This window comes from Aegilops tauschii, chromosome 5 (assembly GCF_002575655.3).
Source record: "Aegilops tauschii subsp. strangulata cultivar AL8/78 chromosome 5, Aet v6.0, whole genome shotgun sequence".
Taxonomy (NCBI): domain Eukaryota; kingdom Viridiplantae; phylum Streptophyta; class Magnoliopsida; order Poales; family Poaceae; genus Aegilops; species Aegilops tauschii.
Genome location: NC_053039.3, coordinates 225,639,214 through 225,646,216, shown reverse-complemented (window position 1 = coordinate 225,646,216; position 7,003 = coordinate 225,639,214).

Genomic DNA, 7,003 nt, shown 5'->3' with positions numbered 1-7,003 from the left:
AGCCCGCATATAGTGTACTAGAATTAACCGTTCAGCTGTTGCTCTTTCCACACTCTTTTTTTAGACCTTAACTGTTTTCAATCTTCATGTCTATTTAGGCAACAGGACGGGGTAAGAAAGTTATAACCAATCGGTGGATTCATAAGCACCGGGATTTTCTCACTTCTCATGACATTTGATTGAAGACAATAACGCTAGAACGATATGTAGCCAACCATGCAAACACTAGATTTGTCACATTCTTCCTACTGAATGCGAGGTTACTATTGTCCATCAGGCTTAAGTTTATCAGCAGCATGGTTTTGACGGATGGGCATGTCGAAGAGCAAAAAAAAGGAGTTTCAGGTGGGCAAAAGAGCTTCTGAACGTGCCGGGCTTCTATTTACAACATATTGTGGTCATAATCCAGTAAATTTTACGACACAGGATGTTCATTCTATGGACCTGACCAATCCATTTGACTGTGACTGCCGAAATCACCGCTGGAGTTAGATGTTGTTACCCTTTTCAACCTGGGTTTTGTCTAAACCTGATGAACAATTAATCCTCGTGCTTTTGTACAGTTTGTAAGCTGGAGTTAGATGTTCTTGCCCTTTTCAACTCGGCTGTGACTGTCATATTTTCTTTGAAACAAGGCAAATGGCTTGCCATTCGTTTAATTTAGAGTGAAATATTGTAACAAATCCCAACCAAGGGAATTAACATCACTCTCGCCAGCTGCTTGAGCTCACTGTGCATTACAGAAGCCAAGTGATTAGCCCCCACCAGCACCCACAAACTTATTTCGAACTAGCACAACAAATGGGCTGTAAATTTTCATAGGAAAGGCTGCATGACCGTGACAGATTTGGATTCTGACATTTGGGACCCACGAGGAAATAGCCTATCCAAGGTGGTGTCGACTTACTAGCTAGTCAACAAACGATTCTGCCTACCAGCCATTGGATTGAGATCCAACATCTATCGTGTATCTTCTATCTCTTGTCTTCTTCCTCCAGCCGCCCAAACCAAACGACCCCGTCGGCTCCGCTTGCTCTCGCCTTCCATGGCTGGCTGCTCCTCCGCCGCCCTACCGTACCCTCCAATGTTGGCCAGTCCCTCCCTCTATTCCCCCACACGTCCTGTTATTGTCCGGCGACGTCAGCCCCAACACGCACCTGCACCTGAACCAGTCAACCCTCGTACTCCCCTTCGCGTGCGACTGGACCGGCGCATCTTCCAGGGCTCCTGTTCGTTCCGTCCGAGTCCTCACCGTCGTCCTTGGCCTTGGTTCGCTCGCCGTGCGCTGTGCGCCGCCCTCTTGCGTTGTCAACGTCGTCAACAACCAAGAGGAATAAGGAGATGAATGTACGTGGAGAGGATGACAGTAGGGACCCACCAGCGTCATGGCAGTACGCAAGCAAGTGCCTCGTTATTAAAAGCCCAAAAAATGGTTCCTCCTAATGGTTAGACATCTGGGGCTCACGCCATTGTCAACGTAGTCAATAAACGAGAGAATTACACAACGAGCGACTGACACGAGGAACCCAGCAGGTCGCGCAGTTGTTATTTACTTTTTTAGGAACAAGCCGTTGTTATTTATACTAGTTTTAGCGACGGATCAGGGTAAGAACGGGGTTGTGCAGGGGCTGTGGCCCGTCTAGCCAGGGTTTTATTTATCTTTACCACATCATGAGCCCAGTTTTTTTTCTTGCTGAAAATGGCTAGCCCATTTCTATTTTTTTTAAGAAATACCCAAATGAGGCCTGCTTGCTTTATCAGCGCTGCTGGGCTGCAAATCTTTCAAGACGAGGAGAGTTTCATTCGGTTTGCCCAGAAATGGGCTGTATATTTTTAAAACACATCAAACCGGGAATTAGTTTCAATTTTTTTTGTTACAAGATTTTAAATTCCGTTGATTTTTATGCGTGGACAATTATTTGGATTTTATATTTATATAAATTATTTTTCAAAATAGTTTGCATGTGACTCGATATTTCGGGATTAAAAACAGTTGACCGTACTGAAATATGTAAAATTTCGTATAATTTTTAACCATGGCCGCAATATGGGGTGTAATGCTAACAAAAAGAAGATGGGCTCCAAAAAAATTCTTAAGAATTGGCAAATGGGCTGTAAATTATTGGAAATATTGGCAGATGGGCTGTATGCTATTTTCCACAGATTTGATCTGACTTGTGCGCGTACTACAGGTTGACGCATATGCTTTCCTAAAAAAAGGTTGACGCACATGCAATGCCGTGTCAACTTAGTCAACACACGAGAGCGGTGACTGTTGGATGTCCATCCAACGGCCGTCGTGCTTCTTCAATCTCTGCTCTTCCTGCTCCATCCGCTCAAACAAGCGCCGGCGGGACTGCCTGCTGCCTGCTCCCGCGGCCGGCTATCCTGCCGCGCAGGCCTCACCCCTGCATCGTTCTCCCATCGCTAACCTAGCCATCCCTCTACTCACCCACACCTGCTATTATTTTCCAGCGACGGAAGACAAACCAGTAAACCCTCGTACTCCCCTCCGCGTGGGAAACAACTGCCGAGTCTTCCTTGGCTCCGTGTCGTTCCCTTCCTAGGCCTCGCTGTCGTCCGCCGCCCTGGTGCTCTCGGCGCGGCGTGGTCAACATGGTCAACGAACGACATGCATCGGAAGTGGACTGTACGTGGAGAGGCTGACAGCTGGGTCCATGGCCGCACGCAAGGAAATGCCCCCTTATTACGTGCAAAATAATGATTCCTGCACCTGACAGCTGAGACCCACCGGAAGGGCCACTGTATTTCGCGAAAAAAATGTTACCCCGCTGACAGGTCGGACCCACCAGCTATATCTTCGCACGCAAGGAAGTGCCTCCTTACTGCGCACAAAATAATGAATACTCCCCTGCTAGCTGGGACCCACCATAGTGGGAGGCTGACTTGGGCCTACTAAGATGACAGGGACGGAGGGCTTTGTCAACTTAGTCAGTATGAACGATTCTAGCTCCAGTGACCGTACGATGTCCATCCAACGGCCATAGTGCTTCTTCAACCTCTGGTCTTCTTGCTCCAGCCGCCCAAACAAGCATCGGCCGTGCCGCCGGCTCTTGCCTCCCGTGTCCGGCTGTGCTGCCACCGCTGGCCATGCCATCCCTCTATACTCACCCACACCTCATGTTATTCTCCGACGACGGCAGCCTCACACCGCAGCCAAAGCAGTCAACCCACGTACTCCCCTCCACGTGGGCATCCACTGGCACGTCTTCCCCGGCAACGCGTCGTCCCCTTCCTAGGCCTCGCTGTCATCCATCGCCCTGGTGCTCTCGCCGCGGCGTGGTCAATGTGGTCAACGAACGACTTCCATCGGAAGAGTACTGTACGTGGAGAGGCTGACAGCTGGGTCCACGGCCGCAGCAAGGAAGTGCCTCCTTATGACGCGAAAAAAATTGTCCCCCCTGACTGCTGGGACCCACCATCTACATCTTCGCACGCAAGGAAGTGCGTCCATATTACGGGCAAAAAAATGATTCTCCCCCTGACTGTTGGGACCCACCAGCTACATCTTCGCACGCAAGGAAGTGCCTGACAGTCAGGACCCACTCGGTCGAAGCGTACGTAGCGTTGTCATTTTGGTCACGAACGTGTACGTACATACTGGTCGATGTAGAGACGCGCACGTGTGGTAGTAGAGGCGCGCACGTAGCATGTACACGTACGTACAGCGGCCAGGGTGCAAGAAAGTAAATACGGCCACGTACGTACATACATGCGGGGTCTAGAACGCTTAATCGCGCATACGTACGACCAGGGCTCGTGTACATGGCTGTGGCTAGGTCGGAACGGAGAAACTGCGCCGTCGTCGTGTTCATGGGGAGGTAACGGAATGCGTCGTGTTCATCGGGAGGCAACGAAATGCGTGTTGTTCATCAGGAGCCAACCGGCTTGGACGGAACAACCGATGGAAACGAGGCCTGGCGTACCGCAGAACGGAGGAAACGGCCTTGTGTTCGACCGGCCACGGTGGAAACGGGATCCTGTTCATCGGGAGGGGTCTGGCGTACCGCAAAACGGAGGAAACGGACCTCCTACGGTCGAAACGGGGTCCTGTTGATCGGGAGGGGTGTGGCGTACCGCAAAACGGAGGAAACGGAATTGTGTTGGAGCGCTACGGTCGAAACGGGGGTCTTGTTCATCGGGAGGGGTGTGGCGTATCGCAAAACGGGACTCCACGGGATACTGTTCATCTCCACCGTCGACCTCCTCCAGCCTCCACGGGCTACTGTTCATCCACCGTCGACCTCCTCCAGCCTCCATCTGTGACTGTTCATCCATGGGCTCCTGTTCATCCACCCTCCACCGCGCGCTCCTCCACCGGCTACTGTTCAACCAGCCCTCTCTAGAGGGTCCTGTTCAACCACTGAGGGAGTCCTGGATTATGGGGTCCTCGGACTGCCGGACTATATACTTTGGCCGGACTGCTGGACTATGAAGATACAAGATTGAAGACTGTGTCCCGTGTCCGGGTGGGACTCTCCTTTGCGTGGAAGGCAAGCTTGGCAATTCGAATATGTAGATCTCCTCCCTTGTAACCGACTCTGTGTAACCCTAGCCCCCTCCGGTGTCTATATAAACCGGAGGGTTTAGTCCGTAGGACAACAACAATCATAATCATAGGCTAGCTTCTAGGGTTTAGCCTCTACGATCTCGTGGTAGATGAACTCTTGTAGTACTCATATCATCAAGATCAATCAAGCAGGAAGTAGGGTATTACCTCCATCGAGAGGGCCCGAACCTGGGTAAACATTGTGTCCCCCGCCTCCTGTTACCATCCGCCTTAGACGCACAGTTCGGGACCCCCTACCCGAGATCCGCCGGTTTTGACACCGACATTGGTGCTTTCATTGAGAGTTCCACTGTGCCGTCACGTTAAAGGCTTGATGGCTCCTTCGATCATCGGCAACGATGCGATCCAGGGTGAGGTTTTTCTCCCCAGACAGATCTTCGTATTCGGCGGCTTCGTACTGCGGGCCAACTCGCTTGGCCATCTGGAGCAGATCGAGAGCTATGCCCCTGGCTGTCAGGTCAGGTTTGGAAACTTAAACTATACCGCCGACATCCGCAGAGACTTGATCTTCTACGGATTCGATCCCATGTCAGGTGCGCCGCACAGTCACGACGAACATGACTTAGCTCTGTCGTCGGACGGTGTTCGGGAGATCACACCTGTGGCTACTCCGGCCCTCAATCCGGAGCAGATTGCGCCGTCCGAGGACGGGTGGATGGACCCCGCCACGGAGGCCGCACACTCAGCGGCGATAGAGCCGAATACTGACTTCACCTTCTACGAGACCTGTATTGCCGGACCCTTGGATTCGTCCCCGGCCACGGGCTCCGAACCGCCTGCGTCCGTGCCTATCGAATCTGATTGGGCGCCGATCATGGAGTTTTCGTTCGCGGATATCTTTCAGCACTCGCCGTTGGGCGACGTGCTGAATTCATTAAGGTCTCTCTCCTTCTCAGGAGGCCCTTGGCCGAACTATGTCCGGCTCGAGTGGGAGGCGGACGACGAAGAAATTCGTTCCCCACCCACCACCCACTTAATAGCCACTATCGATGACTTAACCGACATGCTCGATTTCAGCTCCGAAGACATCAACAGTATGGACGACGATGCAGGAGAAGAACAGGAACCACCGCCCATAGGGCGCTGGACTGCCACCTCATCATATGATATATACATGGTGGACACCCCCAAAGAAAGCGATGGCAATAAGGCAACGGAGGATAATCCCCTCGAGAAGCAATCTAAGCACCGGCGTCATCGGCGCCGCTCTAAGCCCCGCCATAGCAACAGCGGCGATACCGGCACAAGAGACAATAACGCTGCAGATAGTGCCGAAGACGACGACAATCCCTTCCAGCCAGGCTTGGAGCGCGAGGATGGGCAAGCTAGCCCTAAGGAACAGGCAGCAGACGGAGAATCAGAGGATGACAATTACATGCCTCTCTCCGAAAACGAGGTGAGCCTCGGCGACGAAGAATTTATCATGCCTGAGGGTCCCGTCGAGCAGGAGCGCTTCAAGCGCCAGCTTATAGCCACAGCAAAAAGCCTGAAGAAAAAGCAACAACAGCTTCAAGCTGACCAGGATCTGCTAGCGGATAGATGGACTGAGGTCCTGGCGGCCGAGGAATACGAACTCGAGCGCCCAACCAAAAGTTACCCAAAGCGCAGGTTGCTACCCCAACTCGAGGAGGAAGCATTAAAGCCTACGCTTCCAGCGTATGATGCGGCTGACCGGCCACCTCGTGGCCGAGACAAAACGGCATGTCAGGCCGAAGTCCAGCCCGCACCCCGTCGCCGATTAAACAAAAACACCAAGGCCCGGGGCAACACGCGGAACCTGCAAGACGTATTGGAAAACAAAGTAGGACATAAAAGATCGATCTACGAATCACGGGGGCGCGCCCCAACGCGTGACGACGACCGTCACGCCGGATATACTAAAAGCAAATCCGGCCGGGCCGAACACAGCAGACAAGACTCGTATGAACTGCATCATGATATAGCCAGCCACAGAGGCGCCGCACACCCCCTATGCTTCACTGATGAAGTAATGGATCATGAATTCCCAGAAGGGTTTAAACCCGTGAGCATTGAATCATATGATGGTACTACAGACCACGCGGTAGGGATAGAGGATTTCTTCCTCCACATTCACATGGCCCGCGGGGATGATCTACATGCCATCAAGTATCTCCCGCTAAAACTCAACGAGCCGGCTCGGCATTGGCTGAGTAGCTTGCCGCCAAACTCCATCAGAAGTTGGGAAAACCTGGCAGACGCATTCCTGGACAACTTCCAGGGCACTTATGTGCGACCACCGGATGCTGATGATTTAAGTCACATAACACAACAGCCCGGAGAGTCAGCCAGGAAATTCTGGACTCGGTTCCTAACTAAAAAGAACCAAATTGTCGACTGTCCGGATGCCGAAAGCCCTAGCGGCCTTTAAACATAACATCCGTGACGACTGGC